Genomic DNA, 18,909 nt, shown 5'->3' with positions numbered 1-18,909 from the left:
AATCTTAAGCCAAAACACTGAAGCTAGCTATGAATTCCTATACTCACTCAGAGTTAGCTAAATATTCCATTTCTACAAAAATTATTCTAAATTTTAACATATTTTCCCAATATGAATCTTCTAGGATTTCAAGTGATGACATTATCATGTCATCCTAAGTTAAACAGAGACTGCATGGCATTAAACTGGCCAATTTCCCAACCCTATATCTAAAAATGTTCCTAAAATAATATGTATTATTGCCTGTTTCCTGACACGTTATCAGATAAAGAACAATACTTTCTTCCCTTCCAAGGCTAACACAACACCCCTCACCCCTCACAGTGCTATTTGTTTTGTATTCTCAGGAAAAGTTATCTAATAGTAACTCTCTACCATGAACAGTTTTCTCTCCATTGAATCCTTCTAATTCATCTGTAATTCCGTGGGCAATTTTCTTTCGAAATCAATATAGTTTTTGGAAATTTTTTGTAGTATTAAACAGCTACACTGTATTTTATTATTTTAATAATAATAATAAAATAGTAACAAAAATTATTGTGATTACCAAGTAATCAACCTCTATTCCTTCTCCTGTTTTATTATTACATATTAGATAGTCATATTTCTTCCAAAATTACACTTACTACCAGTGTTTTTTAATTGTAAAAAATTTATTTTTGCTGCACTGCAGTGGGTTCAACCCAGTCTGAACTTCCTGCAGCTTTGTTTACACTGTGAGGGGAAAACCGCCCCAAGCCAAGGAATGGTGGATGCCCCTCCCTCCACCAAGCTCCAGTGTCCCAGGTAGACTTCACACTGCTGTGCTAGCAGCAAGAATTTCAAGCCAGTGGATCTTAGCTTGCTGGGCTACATAGGGGTGAGATCCATTGAGCTAGACCACTTGGCTCCCTGACTTCAGCCCCTTTCCAGGGGAGTGAATGATTCTGTCTCACTGGCGCTCCAGGTGCCACTGGAGTATGGATAAAACAACAAACAAACAAACAAAAAAATTCCTGCAGCTATATCAGTGTCTGCCAAATGGCTGCCCAGTTTTGTGCTGGAAACCCAGAGCCCTGGTGGTGTAGGCACCCAAGAGAATCTCCTCATCTGCAAGTTGCAAAGATTGTGGGAAAAGAGTAGTATCTGGGACAGAATGCATACTCCTCATGGCACAGTCCCTCAGAGCTTCCCTTGGCTAGGGGAGGGAGTTCCCTGACGCTTTATGCTTCTGGGATGAGATGACACCCTACCCTGCTTCAGTTCGCCTTGCCTGGGCTGCACCCACTGCCTAACCAGTCACAATAAGATGAGCTGGGTACCTCGGTTGGAAATGCAAAAATCACCCACCTTCTGCATTGATCTTACTGGGAGCTGCAGACCAGAGCTCTTCCTATTTGGCCATCTTGCCAGCCAGCTGCTATAGCCAAACAGCCTCTCTAGATTCCTCCTCTCAGGGTAGGGAATGTCTGAAAGAAAGGCAGCAGCCCCAGTCAGTGGCTTACAGATAAAACTCATCTCCCTGGAAAAGAGCACCTGGGGGAAGGGGTGGCTGTGGGTGCAGCTTCAGCAGACTTAAACATTTCTGCCTGCCAGCTCTGAGGTGAGCAGCAGATCTCCCAACACAGCACTCGAGCTCTGCTAATGGAGAGTCTGCCTCCTCAAGTGGGTCACTGACCCATGTGCCTCCTGATCAGGTGGACAACTCCCAGCAGGAATTGACAGACTTCTCATACAGGAAAGATCCAGCTGGCATCTGGCAGCTTCCCCGCTGGGATGCAGCTTCCAGAGGAAGAGACCGGCAGCAATCATTACTGTTCTGCAGCCTCCACTGGTGATACCCAGACAAACAGGATCTGGAGTGGATCTCTGGCAAACTCCTGCAGACATGCAGCAGAGGGGGCCTGACTGTTAGAAGGAAAACTAACAAATAGAAAGCAATAGCATCAACATCAACAAAAGGACGTCCACACAAAAACCCCACTCAAAAGTCACCAGCATCAAAGACCAAAGGTAGATAAATCCACAAAGATGACCAAAAAAAGCTCAAAAAGGCCTAAAACTCCAAAAACCAGAACGCCTCTTCTCCTCCAAAGGATCACAACTCCTCGCCAGCAAGGGAACAAAACTGGACAGAGAATGAGTTTGACAAATTGACAGAGTAGGCTTCAAAAGGTGGGTAATAACAAACTCCTCCAAGCTAATGAAGCATGTTCTAACCCAATGCAAGGAAGCTAAGAATGCTGAAAAAATGGCTAGAGGAATTGCCATCTAGAATAACCAGTTTAGAGAGGAACATAAATGATGTGATGGAGCTGAAAAACACAGCACAAGAACTTTGTGAAGCATACACAAGTATCAATAGCCAAACTGACCAAGTGAAAGAAAGGATATCAGAGATTGAAGATTGACTTAATAAAATAAAGCATGAAGACAAGATTAGATTGAAAAGGAATGAACAAAGCCTCTAAGAAATATGGGACTATGCAAAAAGATCAAACCTACATTTAATAGGTGTACCTGAAAGTGAAAGGGAGAATAGAAGCAAGTTGGAAAACACTCTTCAGGATATTATCCAGGAGAACATCCCAGCTTAGCAAGACAGGCCAACATTCAAATTCAGGTAATACAGAGAACACCACAAAGATACTCCTTGATAAGAGCAACCTCAAGACACATAATCATCATATTCACCAAGGTTTAAATGAAAGAAAAAATGTTAAGGGCAGCCAGAGAGAAAGGTCAGGTTACTCACAAAGGAAAGCCCATCAGACTAAAAGTGGATGTTTCTGCAGAACCCTACAGACCAGAAGTGAGTGAGGGGTCAATATTCAACCTTCTTAAAGAAAAGAACTTTCAACCCAGAATCTCATATCCAGCCAAACTAAGCTTCATAAGTGAAGGAGAAATAAAATTCTTTATAGAAAAGCAAATGCTGAGAGATTTTGTCACCACCAGGCATGCCTTACAAGAGCTCCCAAAGGAAGCACTAAATATGGAAAGGAAAAATCAGTATCAGCCACTGCAAAAACATACCAAATTGTAAAGACCATCGACACTATCAAGAAACTGCATCAACTAATGCACAAAATAACTAGCTAGCATCATAAGGACAGGATCAAATTCACACATAATGATATTAACCTTAAATGTAAATGGGCTAAATGCCCCAATTAAAAGACACGGACTAGCAAATTGGATAAAGAGTCAAGACCCATTGGTGTGCTGTATTCAGGAGACCCATGTCATGTGCAAAGACATACATAGGCTCGAAATAAAGGGATGGAGAAATATTTACCAAGCAAATGCAAAGCACACAAAAAAAGCAGGGGTTGCAATCCTAGTCTCTGATAAAACAGACTTTAAACTAACAAAGATAAAAAGACAAGGGCATTACATAATGGTAAAGGGATCAATCCAACAAGAAGAGCTACCTATCCTAAATATAAATGCACTCAATACTGTAGCACCCAGATTCATAAAGCAAGTTCTTAAAGGACTGCAAATAGACTTAGACTCCCACACAATAATAATGGAAGACGTTAACACCCCACTGTCAATATTAGACAGATCAATGAGACAGAAAATTAACAAGCATATTCAGGATTTGAACTCAGCTCTGGACAAAATCATAACAAACAGTTTCTCAGACCACAGTACAATCAAATTAGAACTCAGGTTTAAAAAACTCACTCAAAACCACACAACTACATGGAAACTGAACAACCTGCTCCTGAATGACTACTGGTAAATAACAAAATTAAGGCAGAAATAAAGGAGTTTTTTTAAACCAATGAGAACAAAGATACAACATACCAGAATCTCTGGGACACAGCTAAAGCAGTGTGTACAGAAAAATTTATGCCACTAAATACCCACAGGATAAAGAGGGAAAGATCTAAAAGCTTCACCTTAACATCACAATTAAAAGAACTAGAGAAGCAAGAGCAAATTCAAAAGCTAGCAGAAGACAAGAAACAACTAAGATCAGAGCAGAACTGAAAGAGATAGAGACACAAAACCCCTTCAAAAATCAATGAATCCAGGAGCTGTTTTTTTGAAAACATTAGCAAAATAGATAAACTGCTAGCTAGACTAATAAAGAAAAAATAGAGAAGAATAAAATAGATGAAATATAAAATGATAAAGGGGATGTCACAATTGATTCCACAGAAATACAAACTACCACCAGAGAATACTATAAACACCTCTACACAAATAAACTAGAACATCTAGAACAAATGAATAAATTCCTGGACACAAACACCCTCCAAGACTAAACGAGGAAGAAGTCGAATCCCTGAATAGAACAATAACAAGTTCTGAAATTCAGGCAGTAATTAATAGCCTATAAACCAAAAAAAGCCCAGAACCAAGAGGATTCACACCCGAATTCTACCAGAGGTACAAAAAGGAGCTGACACTATTACTTCTGAAACTATCCCAACAATAGAATAAGAGGGACTCCTCCCTATCTCATTTTGTAAGGCCAGCATCATCGTGATACTCAAACCTGGCAGAGACACAACAAAAAAAGAAAATTTCAGACCAATATCCCTGATGAACATAGATGCAAAAATCCTCAATAAAATACAGGCAAACCAAATCCAGCAGCACATCCAAAAGTTTATACACCATGATCAAATCGGTTTTATACGTGGGATGCAAGACTGGTTCAGCATATGCAAATCAATAAACATAATTTATCACATAAACAGAACCAATGACAAAACCACATATTATCTCAATAGATGCAGAAAAGGCCTTCAATAAAATTCAACACCCCTTCATGCTAAAATCTCTCAATCAGCTAGGTAGTGATGGAACGTATCTGGAAATAATAAGAGCTATTTATGACAAACCCACAGCCAATATCATACTGATATGGCAAAAGCTGGAAGCATTCCCTTTGAAAACCAAAACAGACAAGGATGTCCTCTCTCACCACTCCTATTAGACATAGTTTTGGAAGTTCTGGCCAGGGCAACCAGGCAAGAGAAAAAAATAAAGTGTATTCAAATATGAAGAGAAGAAGTCAAATTATCTCTGTTCGCAGATGTCATGATTGTATATTGAGAAAACCCCATCATCTCAGCCCCAAATCTCCTTAAGATGATAAGCAACTTCAGCAAAGTTTCAGGACACAAAATCAATGTGCAAAAATCACAAGCATTCCTATACACCAATAATAGACAAAACAGAGATCTCAACCATGAATGAACTCCCACTCACAATTGCTACACAGAGAATAATATACCTAGGAATACAACCTACAAGAAATGTGAAGGACCTCTTCAAGGAGAACTACAAACCACTGCTCAAGGAAATAAGCGAGGACACAAACAAATGGAAAAATATTCCATGCTCATGGATAGGAAGAATTAATATCGTGAAAATGACCATACTGCCCAAAGTGATTTATAGATTCAATACTTTCCCCATCAATCTACCATTGACTTTTTTCACAGAATTAGAAAAAACTACTTTTAATTTCATATGGATCCAAAAAAGAGCCCATATTGCCAAGACAATCTGAAGCAAAAAGAAAAAAGCTGTAGGCATCACCCTACCTGACTTCAAACTATATTACAAGGCTACAGTAACCAAAACAGCATGATAGTGGTACGAAAACAGATATATAGACCAATGGAGCAAAACAGAAACCTCAGAAATAACACCACACATCTACAACCATCTGGTCTTTGACAAACCCGACAAAAACAAGAACTAGGGAAAGGATTCCCTATTTAATAAATAGTGTTGGGAAAAGTGGCTGGCCATATGCAGAAAACTGAAACTGAAACTGGACCACTTCCTTGCACCTTATACAAAAATTAACTCAAGATGGATTAAAGACTTAAACATACAACATAAAACCATAAAAACCCTAGAAGAAAACCTAGGTAATACCATTGAGAACATAGGCATGGGCAAAGACTTCATGACTAAAACACCAAAGCAATGGCAACAAAAGCCAAAATTGACAAATGGGATCTAATTAAACTAAAGAGCTTCTGCACAGCAAAAGAAACTATCTTCAGAGTCAACAGGCAACCTACAGAATGGGAGAAAATTTTTGCAATTTGATGATGCACCCATGGTCAAGGTGCATCAGGGGACTATAGCTGGATTTGAACCTAAGAAAGTGACTGGAGATTAAGAGTATCACTTTATGTCTTCCTATTCTGTTTCCCAACATGACTGAGAAATTGGCTTATCTTCTTATTACGAAATTTCATTTACCTTCAGACATCTTTTGTGTAAGCAGGGATACAAGTTCACTAAAGTTACAGGAAAGACTCTGCCTGCTTGTTAAAAATGAAAAATAAAAAAGTTTGCTTATGTGAAATAATTTCTACATGAATGATGAAACTTGCTCTGTTACAAACTACCTAACAGGAATACAATAGAAGAAAGATACAACCTATAACCACCTCTAATTATCTAAAGGTACAGATATTTTCCAAAAAGAGCAGGTTTAAAATACACACATGGCTTAGGATGATTCTCAAAAACCTGCTTTTCTTTTAAATTATATACTGAGAAATGCACTTCATGTAAAGATCATAGATGCTATAAGATTCTGGTTCCAGGTGCAACAATCCAGCTTGTCTTTCTTCATGTTTAAGTAGTCTTAGACCTCAAATGACACATTAGAAAGTTTTAATGAACAGTTCAGAGAGTTGGAACAAGATGGCAGAATGGAAGTCTTCATGGATTGTCCCCCAACAAAGGACATCAAATTAACCACTATCTACAGAGAAGAAAAAACCTATATAATAACCAATAATCTGGTGAGGGCTCATAGTACCCGGTTTTAACTTCATATCACTGAAAGAGGCATTGAAGAGAAAGAAAACACAGTCAAGAAATGAGATGTTGTTCCTCCCCGACCCCCAGCAGCAGCAAAGTGCTGTGGCGGTCATCTCTGAATGCTGTAAGGGAGAGAACACAGACATTGTCAGGCCCTAAACTCAGTTCTTTTCTGTTACATCAGAAAGGAAAAACAGACCGATGGCTGATGCTCACCCACAGAAGGAGCATTTAAACTAGGCCTACCCAGAGTGGAATTTTGGATTACAGCGAGTGGAACTTGAGTTCCACTCAAGTAGCCCTCAGGGCTACAGTGCTCTTTGTCTCTAAGTAAACATGAAAGGCAGATATTTGTCTCTAAGTAAGCACAAAAGGCAGTCTAGACCGTAAGGTCTGCAACTTTTAGGCGAGTCTTGGTGCTGAACTAGGCCAAGAGACAGTGCATTGTGAGGACACATGGCATACTGAGACACCAGCCAGGGCAGCTAAGGAAGGGTTGGCATCCCCACATTTCCTAACCCCAGATTGAACAGCTCATGCCTGCAAAGGAGACCTTTTCCTTCTACTTGAGGAGACAAGAGAGAAGATTGAGAAGGACTTTGTCTTGCACCTTGGATACCAGCTCAACCATGGGAAGATAGGGCACTGGTCAGAGTTTGAAGCCCCTGCCTTGCAGGCCTTAGCAGCCAGATGACGTTTTTAGACAAACCATGGGCAAGAGGAGAACTCACTGCTTTAAAGAAACAAAACCTGTTTCTGACAGCATTCATCATCTGCTAACTGAAGATCCTTTGGGCTTTGAGTAACCAGCAGCAATATCAAGGTATTATGTTGAGTGCCTTGGGTGAGCTTCTGAGACTTGCTGGCTTCAGGGGAGACTCAGCACATTACCAACTGCAGTAGTAATGAGCAAAACCCCTTCTATTTGAGAAAAGCAGAGGAAAAGTAAAGGGGACTTGGTCTTGAACCTTAGGTACCATCACAGCCACAGGGGTTTACAGGAGGCTCTTGGTGTTCTTAGTTCCAGTACTTGACTCTTGGATAGCATACCTTGACTGGTGCTGGGCCAGAGGGAAGCTCACTGCCCTGAAAGATAAGTGCCAGGACAGGCAGCATTCAACAGAAGCTGACTTAAGAGACCTTTGGCCTTAAGGGAGCATCACCTATAGTTTGGCAGTATTCCTTTTGGCCTGGGGTGGCAGTGGCTAAGGGGTAAGGCTCTTCTGCCTTTAGAAAGAAAAGGAAAGACTGGGAAGGATTGCATGTTGTGGTTAGAGTGCCAGCCCTCCAGCAGTACAACAGAACACTGGGTAGACTTCTAAGGTTTTTATCTGTAGTCCTTGACTGATAGGCAGCAACTCTGGACCCCTCTGGGGCCTAGGGGACCTGGCACCCTGACAGGAATAACAAAGATCTGACTTTTCTTTGGCACTGACTAATTATAGAGCCCCAGGGCCTTGAGCAAACATAGGCAGTAGCCAGGTAGTGGTTATAACAGGCCTTGGGTGAGATCAAGTGCTGTGCTGGCTTCAGGTCAGACCCAGTGCACCCAAAGTGGTGGTGGCCACAAGGATGTGTATGCCACTCCACCCCCAGCTTTAGGTGGGTCAGAACAGAGAGAGAAACTCCGTTCGTTTAGTAGAAAGTAAGGGAAGAGAACAAGAATCTCTGCCTGGAAATACAGATAATTTTCCCAGAACTTGTCCAAAACCATCAAAGCAGTATCTCTGTAAGTCTGCAAGAACTACAACATTACTGCCCTTGGCATGCACCATAAAGGAGATATAGCTTAGATCATAGCACCCAAGCCTTTTCACATATCTAGAAACTCTTCCCAAGAAAGATGGCTGCAAAATAAGTTCTACAGTAAAGACTACAATAAATACCTAATTCTTCAATGCCCAGACACTGAAGAACATCTACTAGCATCAGCACCATTCAGGAAAACACAACTACACCAAATAAACTAAATAACAGGTCAGGGACCAATCCTGGAGAAACAGAGATATGTGACCTTTAAGACAGAGAATTCAAAAGAGCTGTGTTGAGGAAACTCAAAGAAATTCAAGATAACACAGAAAATGAATTCTGAATTCCATCAGATAAATTTGACAAAGAGATTGAAGAAATTAAAAAGAATTAAGCAGAAATTTTGGAGCTAAAAAATGTAATTGGCATACTGAAGAATCCGTAAAAGTCCTTTAATAGCAGAATTGATTAAGTGGAAAAAAGAATTGGGGAGCCTGAAGACAGGATATTAGAAAATACATAGTTGAAGGAGACAAAAGAAAAAAGAAGAAAAAGAGGTAAGAACACCTACAACATCTAGAAGATGGCCTCAAAGACAAACAAACAAATTAGGAGTTATTGGCCTTAAAGGGAGGTGGAGAAAGAGTTAAGGGTAGAAAGTTTTTTCAAAGGCATAATAACAGAAAATTTCAGAAACTTAGAGAAAGATATCAATAGTCAAATAGAAGGTAATAGAATACCAAGCAGATTTAACCGGAAGAACACTACTTCAAGGCATTTAATAATCAAACTCCGAAAGGTGAAGGATAAAGAAGGGATTCTAAAATCAGCAAGACCAAAAATAAATAAATAAATAAATAAATAAATAAAGTACATTAGACCTCCAATGACTCTGGCGGCAGACTTTTCCACGCAAATCTTACAGATCAGTAGAGAGTGGCATGACATATTTAAAGTGTTAAAGATAAATACTTTTATCATAGAATAGTATATCTGGTGAAAATATCCTTCAAACATGAAGAAGAAATAAAGAAATTCACAGACAAACAAAAGCTGAGGGAATTCATTAACACCAGGTCTGTCCTACAAGAAATGCAAAAGAGAGTACTTCGAATACTTCAATTAAAAAGAAATGGTCATTAATCAGCAAAAAGTAATCACCTGAAGGTTCAAAATTCACTGGTGATAGTAAGTACACAGAAAAATACAGAATCTTATAACACTGTAACTGTAGTGTTTAAACTATTCTTACTCTAAGTAGAAACTCTAATTGATGATCCAATCAAAAAATAACTACAACTTTTCAAGACATAGTTAATACGATAAGATATAAAAAGAAACAACAAAAATATTAAAAGTGGGAGGTGGGGCAGGTATAAAGTTAAGGTGATGATTTTTTACTAGTTTTTTTTTTCTTGTTTGTCTATATAAACAGAACTAAGTTGATATTAGCCTAAAATAATGGGTTATAAGATAGTATTTGCAAGCCTCATGGGAACCTCAAACCAAAAACCAATCTAGAAGAAATGAGCAAATTCCTGGAAACATACAACCTAACAAAATTAAATAACAATTAACAATATTGAATTTGTAATAATTCAGGCAAAAACTACAACGACAACAACACTCCAGGGCCCAATGGATTCATGGCTGAATTCTACCAAACATTCAAAGAAAAATTAGTACCAATCCTACTCAATCTATTCTGAAAAATAGGGGAGGAGGAAATAGTCATTCTACCAGGTCAGTATAACCATGATACGCAAACCATACAAAGATACATACAAAACAGAAAACTATAGGCTAATATATCTGATGAATACTGATGTAAAAATTCTCATTGAAATACTAGCAATCTGAATTGAACAGTACATTAGAAAACATCACTCCATCATGAACAAGTGGAATTTATCCCTGGGATGCAAGGATGGTTCCACATATGCAAATCAATCAATGTGATACATCATATCAACAGAATGAAAAATGATAACCATATGATCATTTCAATTGATGCTGAAAAGACATTTGACCCACAGATAATATCATACTGAATAGGGAAAAAAGTGAAAGCATTTTATCTAAGATCTGGAACATGACAAGGATGCCCACTGTCACCACTATCATTCAACATAGTACTGGAAGTCCTAGCTAGAACAATCACACAAAAGAAAGATAAAAAGACAACTAAATTGGAATGAAAGTAGTCAATTTATCCTTGTTTGCAGATAGCATGATATTTGGACAAATCTAAAGATACTGTGAATGAAACTATGAGCATTGATAAACAAATTTAGTAAAGTTTCAGGATATAAAATCAGCATATAAAAATCAGTACTATTTCTATATTCCAACAGTGAACAATGCAAACAAGAAATTTAAAAAATCTAATTTACAACAGCCATATATAAAATTAAATTCCTAGAAAATAACCAAAGAAAAGATCTCTATAATAAAAACTATGAATCATTGATCAAAAAATTTGAAAAGGACACCAAAAAATTAAAAGATATTTCATTTTAATGTATTGGAATTATCAATATCATGAAATGTCCATACATACCCAAAGCAATCTACAGATTCCATACAATCCCTGTTAAAATACCAACATTCTTTACAGAAACAGAAAAAACAATCCTAAAATTTATATAGCACTAAAAAAGACCCAGAATAGCCAAAGCTATTCTGAGCAATAAGAACAAAACTGGAGGAATCACATTACCTGACTTCAAATTGTACTACAGAGCTAGTAAACAAAACAGCATGGTACTGGGATAAAAAAAAAAAAAAAAAAAAAAAGACACATAGACCAATGGAACAGAATAGAATAGACAACACATAGACCAATGGAACAGGACAGAATAGAGAACCAAGAAACACATTCACACACTGACAGTAAATCCATTTTTGAAAAAATTGCCAAGAACATACACTGTGGACAGGACAGTCTCTTATATAAATTATGCTAGGAAAACAGGATATCCATACACAGAAGAATAAAACTAGATCCCCATCTCTCTATATACAGAAAGATCAAATCAAATTGAATTAAAGACTTAAATCAAAAACCTCAAACTATAAAATTACTTCAAAAAAACTTTGAGGAAAATCTGCATTACATTGTTCTGGGCAAAGATCTCTGCAAATACAGGGACCCAAAACAAAAATGGACAGATGGGACCACATTAAGTTAAAAAGCTTCCGCACAGAAAACAATACAATCAATTCAGTAAAAAGACAAACCACAGAATGGGAGAATTTATCTGCAAACTCCTCATCTGGCAAGGGAATAATAACCAGAATATGTAAGGAGCTCAAATAATTCTATAGGAAAAAAATCTAATAATCCAATCAAAATATGGGCAAATGATTTTAATCGACATTTTTTCAAAAGAATACATAAAAATGGCAGACATATAAAAACATACTCAATATTATTGAGCAATGTAAATCAAAACTATAATGAGATTATTATCATCCCACTCCAGTTAAAATGGCTTCTATCCAAAATACAGGCAGTAACAAATGCAATCAAGGATGTGGAAAAAAGGAACCCTTACATGCTGTTAGTGGGAATGTAAATCAGTACAATCACTATGGAGAACAGTTTTCAGGTTCCTCAAAAAACTAAAAATTGAGCTACCACATGATCCAACATCACAATGCTAGGTATATACCTCAAAGAAAGGAAATCATTATATCAAAGAGATATCTGCACTCCTATGTTAGTTGCCGCACTGTTCACAATAGCTAAGATTTGGAAGAAACTTACATGTCCATCAACAGATGAATGTGTAGAGAAAATGTGGTACATATTCACTATGTAGTGCTATTCAGCCATAAAAAGGAATGAAATGCAGTCATTAGAGAAACATGGATAGAACTGGAGATCATCATGTTAAGTGAAATAAGCCAGCCACAGGAAGACAAATATCACATGTTCTCTCTCATTTGTAGAATCTAATAATCAAAACAAACTCACGGATATAGAGAGTAGAAGGACAGTTTTCAGAAGCACAGAAGGGTTGTGGGCTGGGGAGGAGTTGGAGATGGTTAATGGGTACAAAAAACAAATAATGAATAAGATCAACTACTTGATAGCACAACAGGGTGACTATAGTCAATAATAATTGTACATTTAAAAATAGAGTGTAATTGGATTGTTTATAACTCAAAGGTTAAATGTTTGAGGAGATGGATACCCCATTGTCCATGATATGTTTATTTCACACTACATGCCTGTATCAAAACATCTCAAGTACCCCATAATATATACACCAACTCTGTACCCACAAAAAATAAAAATAAAGAAAATTTTAAAAAACACATAAAATTTATCAAGTAAGTTTGCTGAAAAAGTGAAAAAGAAACATTTATTTCATGATTTAGCTCTGAATATAACAAACATAAAAATAATTGGCAATCATGCTACTTAGCCTAGAAAAGAATGAGCTGAGACACACTTAACAAATATAATTTCACTCAATTTTCCCACTTCATCTTCTGTTAACAAATCCTTAATAATAAAATAAATATGTTAATAAGTTACAAAAACTATACTACAACTCAAGACTGCATCTAAGAACACTGTAGGTGTACACATAAAAAATTTACAGTATATTTGTTTCTTTTCATTTTTATCTCACAGCTAAATCACATGATATCATTAAGTAATATAAGTCTAGGCAATGCATTGCATTTATGTTTTTATTTATTATGTTTAATGATTTTCAATTCAAATGTTACATAATAGAACAGATAATGTACAACTGTCCTTGGCAATACTTCATTATCTTTTAAGTCCAAACTAAGCCGTGGCTCATACTTTGACATCTCATAATGAGTGCTATCGTTCCTGCTTCATAATTTAAAAAATAATATAGTTGCCTGATAGTTTTTCTAATCTACTATACAAAAAGGCCTCTCCAAAATTATTAAACACTTATTCTAAAACCTAAGGCTCTTAGCCGGTAATTTGCTGAAAAATTGTATAATTTGATGTTTCATGTAATTTTCATAGAAACTTTTGTTGAAACGTATATTTTGATAAATTATTTTCTGAGATGTGCAACATATTTTGCCAAACTAATTGAAACTCCTTACAAAGTATTTATCAAAATATATGTTTGTGTTTAAACCTTGTGTTATCTACCACATCACCAGCATGCAATTCCATGTTCACAGGCAGTCATCTCTTGCCTAGACTTCAGATCGCATAGGTTTCCAGCCTTCACAGCCGGAATGAATGGAAACATTGTTCCCTGGCCCCAGCTCTATTAAAAGAGAAAATACTATAATGTATTATGGGAAGACACTGTGGTGGATATTTTACATAGCAAGTCTGTCCTCAGAGTAACCCAGGGCATAAATAGTTAGGCAAATCTATTCCTGCTATTTCTTGCTACTATAAATTTTTTTGAGGTTTTCTTTGATAATAAAGATAACTGGAATGCTGTATATTTTTGTTCACAATTCCTAATTGATTAATCAGCATCTTAAGACCTAATACTCTTTTTCTTGTAAAACTCACTCCTGATGATAAGATCCCCATTATATAATTATGAGTATTCAAGAGTATAACCAATTTGATTTGCCCACAGCTTCTGAGATTTCTGCTATGAATTATTAAAATCTAAAATTCAATTATCTTAACACTTGGGATTCTCTGCTTTGTCTATCAGCAATTCATTCTCTCAGGACCTCTGATTTGGAGACTTACAGGCCAGTACTCATCCCTATCCTTATTAAAGGATGTGTAAATTCAATCTGATTAACCTTTTTTTAATCCGTATTCCAATGAAGAATCCTAGCATTAGCCTAAACTCGAAATATTGCTCATTTTCAAATATGCAAGTCACATATTCAAGAAAAATATGCTGCAACAGGTCCTTGATTCTATAATCTAATAAGCCATTAAAATTCATGAAATAAGGCTGGGCACGGTGGCTTACGCCTGTAATCCCTTCACTCTGGGAGGCTGAGGCGGATGGATCACCAGGCCAGGAGATCAAGATCATCCTGGCCAACATGGTGAAACCTCGTGTCTACATTAAGTTAAAATCCAAAAAAAGATAATAATAATAATAATAATAATAATAAAAAATACAAAAAAAAATTAGCCGGGCATGGTGGCACATGCCTTTAGTCCCAGCTACTCAGAGGCTGAGGCAGGGGGAATCTCTTGAACCCAGGAGACAGAGGTTGCAGTGAGCCGAGATCAGGCCACTGCACTCCAGCCTGGTGACAGAGCAAGACTCCGTCAAAAAAAGAAAGAAAAAAGAAAAGAAAGGAATTAGCATTGTGAGTTTGATTATTTTATTTTAAATATAATTTTTCTTAATAATGTATTTATAAAATTTTTCAAGAATAAAGGAGATTCCTCAAGACAGTAAGATAGGTTATGTAATATAATACCTAGTTTCTATCTTGATGGTCAACATGCAGCTCTTACCTAAACAGTGCTAAGAATAATGAAATATCTCTTCATCTTATAAATTTAATTTATCTAAATATTGTTCAAGTGTATTTGACATCAATGAATAAATGGAATTTTAAAATGCTGTTCATAGCAGAAGTTTTATTTTGTGTTATATACAGCATTACATGATAATGCTCTTTGACTAATAAATAGATGACTCTTAACAAAATGTTACCTGTTCAAATACATCATTGAATCACCAGGTTATTCAAAGCAAAACAGATTCTCTTTACCAAAATGTATCTCTGAGGCTTAAAAGTTTATGTGTATGTGAATCTTCCAAACAAGAAAAAAGTTGTTAACACATGTATTTCTATAAGAACTCTCTATGCTTTCTGTTTTTACACATATTACTATTTCCCAGATCTGTCTCACACGATTGGGGAAATGATGGTCTACAGAATATTTTCTCTCTAATAGATTAATACTATGGATTATACTTAGTTAGCTCAGGATGCTATAACAACATACCAGACCCTAAATGATTTACAAATTTAGTATTTCTCACAGTTTGTGAGGCTGGAAAGTTTACGATCAAGGCAACAGAAGGTTTGGTGCTTGTTGAGGGGTCTCTTCTTGGTATGCAGATGGCCATCTTTTTGATACATCCTCACATGGTCTTTTCTCAGTGCACACACCTGGAGATCTCTCTCTCTCTCTCTCTCTCTGTCTGTCTCTGTCTCTCTCTCTCTCCTAATAAGGGGAGTAATCCCACTATAAGGGTCTCACTCTCATGATCTAAACCTAAATACCTTCCAAGGGACCTACCTCCAATACCATCACATTGGGGGTTAAGCCTTCATCGTATGAATTTGGTGAGGAGGCACAAACTTTCAGACCATAACAGTACCAATTAGCCAGGTCTAATTAGAGAGTAAAGTTTTGAGAAATCTTCTATATCCCAGAAATTACTTATCTTATTGATAGTTTTGTGGGAGGTTTACAGTGAAGCAGGAGTGAGGGAAAGAGGAAAACTGGAGGAGCTGAGGACATGAACAAGAGGGAGCTACCTGAGCAGCAACCATCATCCAACAAGTGTTGAAAGATATTCACATTATATGAAAGCACATATCCTGATAGGTAAAAACTGGCTGAAAATCTATCGTATTTTTTTTTACTACCTTGGTTGAAAAGAAAACATTTGAAACTTTATGAGCAGGCAAAATGGAAAATCCTTGTACAGAGGTAAATCAAATAATTTCTGTTTCATAAGAAGATAACTAGTGAGACATTTGTTCCCATGACTCAACTGAATGGCATTATATTAACATCAACCAAAAGCCTCCTCTTTCAGTGGTAGTTTGTAATATGCAAATGCATACATATTTTGTTCTATTATTATTATTTTAAAGAATATTTTTTTATTTTTTGTACTTTTCAAGAATGACCATATTTTCCCTATTTCAAGAATGACCATAATAGGAAGCAAAAGTTGCTTCTCCATTAATCCACAGGAATAATACTGCACTGCACATTTCACTAACATTTCACGAAGTGTTAAAAGGAAAAAAAAAGAATGACACTAAACACTTAACGTAAATTGTTAAAAATGAAATCAGAGTGTTATATCTTGTTATATTACTTTACTGTTTATATTCAGAAATATTAAATAATTGTTTTCACAAACATCATTCTATTTGGTTTTAATTTCTAATAAATTTTGTATACTATAATAAGGTTTACTGAAATGAATTACAAGGTATGACAATTTCTTAGAGCCAAAATTTTCTCTCCATGTCAGTAGTAATATTTTTGCTATGATATTGAATGAAAATATATAAATCTAAATAAGTTCCTATGCAAACAACTTGAAAAGAGGGTTTTTAAAAAGTACAACACCTTTATACCCTTCACATAGATTCACCAATGTTTTTGAACTAAACTCTAGGCTTTATTTTAACTTCATCTATTTTTCCAATGCCTTTTTTTCTGTTGTAGAATTTTGTCCAGGATATCATATTTCATTTAGTTATAACAATCCCTTAATATCTTCTGGTCTGTGACAGGTTTTCTGTCTTTTCTTATTTTTAATGACTTTGAGATTTTTGAGGGGTTATGGTCTGATATTTCATAGAATGACCCTCAATAAGAGACTGACTGATGATTTTGGTTTACCTAAGGATTGGACACGTGTTACAGGTTTTTGGAAAGAATGCAACAGAAGGAAATGTCCTTTCCATTACATCATGTCAGTGGGTATTGATAGCTACCTGACATCACTGCTAAATGTTAACCTTGATTACTTGGTTAAGACAATGTTTGCCAAAATGTTTACTCTAAGGTTACTATTTTTCCTTTTTTTTTTAGTCTATTATTTCTATTATGTTTTTGTTTCAAAGACTGTGCTTCTGGTGTTATATCTGAAAATTAATTATCAAGTCAAAGTCATGCAGATTCACTTTGTTTTCTTCAGACAGTTTTAAGTAGGTCTATATTTTACATTTCAGTTTATTATCTGTTTTGAGTAAATTTTGGTACAATGTGTCAGCTACATGGCAAGGTTCCTTTATTTTTGCATAGGAAATCCCAACTGTTGTAACACCATTTGATGAAAATATTTTCCTTCCTCCATTGTTTGGGTCTAATTCTAAACTCTAGTTTTTCCATTGATCTATCCTTTTATCTCTACCATACTAGATCAATTACCATAGATTTATATTATTCTTAAATTCAGATATTATGAATTCTCAAGCTTGTTTTTATTTGTTAATTTTCAGAGTTGTTTTGGCTATTCTAGTTCCTTTGACATTCCATATAAATTTTAGAAAAAGTTTCTTAAAGTCTGCAAAAAAGTTTGCTGGAATTTTGATTGAAATTGTGTTGAATCTATAAATCAAATTAAAGACAAGGTTATCCTAACAATATTAAGTGTTTAATCCACTGACAAGGGCTTATTTAGATCTTCTTTATTTCATTGATCACAATTTTGTAGTTTTCCACATATAGATCCTGCCCATGTTTACTTTTTGATTTACACAAAAGTACTTTATTTTTTAATATATCGTGATTTTCTTTTAAATTCTATATTTCAGTTGTCCACTAGTTATATGAAAAAGGCAATTGACTTTTGTATATTGTCTTTTCTCTGCAGCAGTGCTAAATTCATTTATAAATGCCAAGATTTTTTTATATATAGCTTATTAGGAATTTTCTACATAAATGATTATGTCATCTGAGGATAAATATAATTCATGTATGCTTTTCTTTTTCTGTATATATATATATATATATATATATATATATACAAAAAAAATCCCTAAATATATACATATGTGTGTGTGTGTATAGCTTTCTACGATTTTCTGTTCTAACATCCTTGGTGTATCTTTCCAGTATAATCATACCATGAACATACAGCTTTCCCTTCACAGATAATAACTTTGAGAGATATGTTTTTTGTAAGGTAATTATAAATTCTTAAAAGAAGTATCATATAGTCTATAAACACTTATTTGTTCCCATTTCTGTTATCAATAAATGTATGGAAACCTATAATCAAGTGCTATTGTTACTGAAATACAAGGAGTTTTATCTAGATCCTTCTGTTTGTCGCACAGAAAGCCAATCCTTGTGGCAATGAATACTGCTAATGAAGAAGGCTTTAATTAGGTGTTTCAGATGAGAAGATGGGAGATCATTCTCAAATTCGTTTCCGTAACCAACTAAAATCAGGGGTTTATATAGCAGGGATAAAATGTAACTACATGCAGGAAAACAGGAATTAGGGAGGAGCAAGAAAGAGAAGTGCATCAAAAAGAAGTAGGTGGTAACTCAGACAATCATGATGAGTGAGGGGTTGGTGTCTTCCTGTCCAGATGCAATGATCTGGTAAGTTTCAGTTCTTTGATACTATTTGGGAGGCCTGGGGGTGGGTTTTCTGAGAAAAGAACTCA

Source organism: Pan paniscus, chromosome 2, assembly GCF_029289425.2.
Source record: "Pan paniscus chromosome 2, NHGRI_mPanPan1-v2.0_pri, whole genome shotgun sequence".
NCBI lineage: Eukaryota > Metazoa > Chordata > Mammalia > Primates > Hominidae > Pan > Pan paniscus.
This window is presented reverse-complemented; position numbering follows the sequence as displayed.